Source organism: Camelina sativa, unplaced genomic scaffold, assembly GCF_000633955.1.
Source record: "Camelina sativa cultivar DH55 unplaced genomic scaffold, Cs unpScaffold00782, whole genome shotgun sequence".
NCBI classification, from domain to species: domain Eukaryota; kingdom Viridiplantae; phylum Streptophyta; class Magnoliopsida; order Brassicales; family Brassicaceae; genus Camelina; species Camelina sativa.
In genome coordinates this window covers 5,383-10,826 of record NW_010921910.1, presented here as the reverse complement: position 1 = coordinate 10,826, position 5,444 = coordinate 5,383, and the positions used below count along the sequence as shown (strand labels likewise).

Here is a 5,444-nt window from a genome sequence, read left to right as displayed (position 1 = left end):
ATATTTTTGGTATACTTGTTTGTTTTTTTGAAATAGTTTTCGGAGTGTGATGGTAGGTTTCTTGTCCGTGGTAGATTTAGTAAGCATTTTTGACAGCTGTAAAGTCTTACCAGAATAACACGAATTTGTTTGAGCTGTCAAAGACAGTCTAGCGTTGCGATAGACTTATTGGAGGTAGATCTAAACACGTTTGCTGTTCTTCCGATCTATGGTGTTCATGTAATAACGTTTGTAGCAGATTCATCAATCGTATTCTGTTTGTCGGCCGGAGCAAACGTCTTTTTCCTACTCTGTTTCGTTAATCTTTCCTCTGGGTTCATCCATGGAAGAGCTAGATATCTGTTCGAAAATCTATATAACTCACTTTTTATAGGTTTTTAATTTAGAAATCAGATGTTGAGATGAAAATCTATAATAGTTGAGTAAAAACCCCACAAGTGAAACCAAAAAAATAGACATAAGTCGTGAAAAAATAAAGTGAGACAGGGGAAATTAGGGTTTTCAGTCGTATGTTAGAGGTAGAAGACGAGGATATTCTGGTAATTTCAGGTTCATTAAACCTAAAATCGAACATGTAGTACGCACATATAAATGTGTACGTACATATGAACTTATACATACATAATGTTCTTGAGATTAGACATAACATTCTTTTGCTTAGTGTAGGTCCATAAATCCGTTTTAATAAACAATATTATTGTAATTTTGTAGTCATCTTCAACATATCTTCTTCTACAACCCTAGCTAATATTGTCATTGTTGTTCACTGGAAATGGAACAAGTAAGAGATGTAACTAGAAAAAGTAAGAGATGTTACTAGAACAACCTATGTAATTCGTAATTGTTTATTTATTTATTATATTTTCAAGAGGTAATGAATAATAACCACACAAAATTACATTTTAACTATAGAGGGTTATATTTAGATAACATAAATATATAATACTCAGTTCAACTAGGTACAACTAAATATATATTTAGATTTGTATTTATATTTAAAATATGAAAATTATAATTAAGGTTATAAGAATTTCTTTACATATTGAACTATTAAATAACCATGTTTAATCAATTATACAAGAATTTATCACTTTCTAATATATACTATCGTTTTCACATAAAACACTCTTTAAAGTATAAGGAAGACTTAGTAAGTGATCACCTCAAAAGAAGCAAAAGAGGTGAAACCCAACCTTTTATGAACATTGTGTTATGAAAACCTTGTATATGCTGATTAATAGTGATAAATCTTGTGGTGAACGGCTAATTAATATTTTATATTATAGTCAAACTGGAAATACGAGAAAATGCAAAAGTTAACTATAAATATGAGAGTACAACTGGATAACTATGTATAATTATGTGTATACCAAATAATTTTTTACTAATATCCTATTGTCTTTGATCCTATTGTCTTTGGTTCATTTTAAAAATTTGGTCATAGTTGTACCAAGTTTTATAAACTGAATGGAAGCAAAAACATACATAGTTGTCCATCGTCTATATACGAAAATTTAAAATTCGCGTCTATAAGTTATAGGCTAACAAGGGTTAGATTCAGAGAGAAAGTTTACGGTACTAAAACTAGCAAGAAAATTAGAGGACAAATTTTATGTTTGAAGATTGCAGTTTGGCTTTAGACAACGATTTCACTCTGAGCATTGAATACTGCTAATGTGGATTGAGTATCGTCCTCATTCATATCAATATACAACAACTTGTGTGATTTTGACAAATGACACTGATTTTTTTTTTATTACTTAGAAAATGCTTCCATACAAAATGCTGAAGCAAACAACTTAAACATAGAAATTGATAAAGACAAAACGGTCATAAAATACGCAGAAAAGGAAACTAGATATGCGAAGTAATGGAGGAGAACGTTGGAGTTTCTAGCTGTTTGGCATTGGTGGTGAGCATTGACGATGGTGGCTGAGAAGATACTCATGTCTTTAGGGTTGAATGGACGTCCAGGATTGTATTGATGAAATGAAGGGCCTGGATCAAAAGAGATGGATGTGGACTTGAGAAGAAAGGCAAGAGGATCACCGAAAAAAGAAAGTTTTCTTTTCTTTGAGTCTTTACGTTTAAACAGAAATCTTGTCGTTTTGGGAGCTTCTAAACACCATGGAGTCTTCATAAGGTCGTGGTGAAACAGAAGGTAAGCTACAAGTTGATCGGGTGGATGGTTCCTCCGTTGAGTTTGATCTTTTGCTTCTGATATGGTCCGCCAGCTCGTCTAGTCCAGCAGCAAGAGCGATGTCCGCATCAGGGAGAATCTCATGTGCACCGATATCTAGAGCTTGCGGTTCCCTGAAATCAAAGCTCCAACTCTTGAGTTAGATACAAAAGTTTGAATCTTTGATACACGCAGGAAAATACAACAACATGTGTGAAGTCATGTGTCTGGCCAAACCTTCGATCAGTCATCTGTAACAGAAATTTTGTTTCATCAACATTCATACAACCCCATTCATCAAACAAGTAGTAAAAGGGAAATAATTACCTTCAAGGCATCCACATGAATCAAGCAGTGTTGTTCGTGAAGGGTACTCGACCACCTAGATCAGATTTTGTTCAGAAGAGCATGAGTTTGCACTAGGACCCAAAATAATCTTAACAAACAGACACTATTGAAAACTGAAGTTTGCAAGTAATAACAAGTTATGAAAATGAAAATTGTTTAACATCTTAAAGACTAGACATGCCTACTATTTTATCAGCACGTTCTAAGAATTTTTCGACTGGAGCAGTGTGTATAACCGAAGCATCAACAAACCCAGTGTGTTCCAAGTTTGGTTGTAGAACATTCGAAACAACCCAAGGATCCATCTCAACAAAGTGCGCCTGTGGAGAAATTAATCAAGTACAAAACCATACAAAAAATTTCCTGCCACTAATATTTCTTTGCTACCTCAGAACATCCTCGACTGATTGCTTCAATTCCTACATACCACTGTAAAAATCCAACCACTTACCAGGACGCAGAGACGTGGGACAACCGCCAGCAGCCTACATAATAAAGAGAAGAATCAGTCTTGGAATGTTAATCTCACAGAACAATAAAAAGAGTCAATATCTCTCATTACTCTTTACCTGGAGAATCCCAAAAGCTGCTCCTTTAACAACTTCCGTCATAGGTCTCACATCCATTCCCTTAAGAGAAAGTTCCTGCAAGAACCTAAAACACAAAACACATTTGAGAAAATCAAACAACAGAAACCCCTAAAAACAAGAAAATGAAACAAAGCAAATACACACACCTGAAGTAACCTATGAGTTGTTCTTGTCTGTACTACAACAACTTCTTCTACTTGATGGCTGTTCCTTCCACTCATTTTCTCTTCTTTCCTCCTCGCCTTCTACAATGTGCAATAAGAACTCAAGCTTCACCTCTCAACAATTTATCAGAAACCAAATCGAAAAAAATTGAAAATCTACCTTAGATTGAGACCCAAAGTCATCATTGGCGTCATAACCATATTGTTCCAGCAACAATTTCTAATCCTCGCTTGCTAAACCAGTTCCTGAATCTGCAAAATCACAAGACATAAACTGAGAAAAGACACACCTTTTGCTATATGTTTGATTTTATGAGAGATGGAAAAGTTCACACTTTTACGGCTCGAGACGACGGATCTTCGAACACGCAGTGGAGTAGAGATTTTGAAGAGGTGAATTTGAGGGAAAGAAGAACACGAGACACCCAGATTTGCCTTCTTTCTGCCTGCCAAAAAAGTTTCAGAAACAAAGAAAAAATTAAACGGAAGGGTTACACAAAACAGGTCTAGTTAAAAAAAAAAACAAAGAGTCAAATTTTCAGATATAAAACGATCTTACTTTGCGGTCTTAAAATTACTCAAGAAACAGAGATTAGGTCAAAATTTCTCCCAAATTATATCTCTTTATGCAAAATTGAGCTACATAAAAAAAATTACGAACCCAACCAATCAAGATAACACATCACCGTCCATACAAATCTTTTTGAGAGCCACAATTTCACCAGTTTTGATCTCTTTAGCCATGTATACTTGACTGTAAAAGCAAACAAAAACAATCAAATACCTTAAAGCCAAAGCAATATGCATTGTAAAAAGCCTAATCATCATCATCATCATCATACAATCAAAAGTCGCTTCGAAAAAAATCAATTTTGTCAATCCCTAAGTAAAAAAAATCAAGCCTTTTGAACACCCCAAAAGTGTGAAGTTGAATTGAAAAAAGGAATGACCTTGGGCTGAGACTATATATCGAACAGAAGAACTACTTACCTGAGAATCTTGCTAAAAAGCTTGAATGAGAACTACTTCTTTCCTTTGTGTATCCTGAAAACTATGAAAACAATCGGAGTTCAGTAAAAACTGACACTTTTTAGCTTCAAAGAAGTATACAATTCAATCTCCTCCAAAGCGGCAAAATGTTGAATAGCTTATCAAATCCCATCAAAATTTAGAAATTGGCAGCCAAAGAAAAGAAAAAAAAAAACTCCAAATTTGGGATTTAAAGAGAGAGAGATAACGTATGGTCAATAGCAGAAGACTTGAGCAGTTCTAGAGCAGAGACGCTGGTTGATTTAGAAGTGGAAATCTCGCAACGGGCTCTCTGGATTAGACCTCGCTTGTTCCTATTATTGTTCATGGGAAGATCATGAATCCCGATTACACCAAACGGCGCCGGAGAAGAAGAAGATGATGATGATGGGTTAAGTTGATTCGATAACAAATATTCCAGCTTTGTGGTAACAGCAAAGGCGTTAGAAACCGCCATAGATTCCGAGTTTATAAAGCAAGCAATATCAGTTAATCGTGGTAATTGGTATACGGGTCCGCCTCCAAGTCGACTCCAGAGAACCGCCGCTCTGCAACACACGTCCCAGCCACCGTGGATGCGTCACTGCCGCGTTGCTTGTCATAAACCCACCGCTGCGCTGACGGGAGTGAAAGATTGCTCATTTTTGTTGTTGCTGGTCGGACGATAACTCAGACAAAATAAAAACTAGATCTAAAACTTTGTTCTCGAGAGAAAGTGAATCAAATTAGAAGGAATCAATATGATGTTTTTTGCCCACCCAAATTTTAAGAGAATCCAAAAAAACACGAATCGATCATTCAAGTTTGTTGTGTTTCAGATCTCAAGATCAAAAGCATAAAATCTCAAGTTTTTTTTTTTAACCAAATTTAATTATAAATGGTATAAAACATAATAAAACACACGACTCAGGTATAAAAGTAATTTGTAAACTTTTATGTGTTATTTGAATAAGTCGAAAATCTCAACGTGTTAGTCTAGTAATAAATCTACTTTTATGTAATATTCTAGGTAATTTCCCTTTTATATATTTAACATTTTTCAATTTTTATTTTATTTATATAAAAATAAAATATTTCTTTTATATTTCTTATCTTTCTAATCTATTCAAATTTATTTTTTAAATTTTCATAGTT

General features: G+C 34.5%; 2 long non-coding RNA genes across 4 annotated transcripts; both read right to left on the bottom strand.

Annotated features, from left to right (window-relative positions):
* Positions 1-2,045: 2,045 nt before the first annotated feature.
* Positions 2,046-2,683, bottom strand: LOC109131616. The gene is made up of 3 exons (XR_002037208.1): positions 2,507-2,683; positions 2,417-2,430; positions 2,046-2,313 (listed from the first exon to the last, which is right to left on the bottom strand). It is a non-coding gene; the product is annotated as an uncharacterized LOC109131616 (long non-coding RNA).
* A 33-nt stretch (positions 2,684-2,716) lies between these two features.
* On the bottom strand, positions 2,717-5,176 carry LOC104773932. Of its 3 annotated transcripts, XR_002037207.1 has the most exons (9): positions 4,520-5,176; positions 4,272-4,332; positions 3,943-4,035; positions 3,617-3,727; positions 3,442-3,533; positions 3,264-3,362; positions 3,097-3,181; positions 2,979-3,012; positions 2,717-2,847 (listed from the first exon to the last, which is right to left on the bottom strand). It is a non-coding gene; the product is annotated as an uncharacterized LOC104773932 (long non-coding RNA). The 3 variants fall into 3 exon arrangements; XR_002037205.1 differs by having other exon boundaries at positions 4,272-5,175; XR_002037206.1 differs by having other exon boundaries at positions 2,755-2,847; positions 2,915-3,012; positions 4,272-5,176.
* Positions 5,177-5,444: the final 268 nt, after the last annotated feature.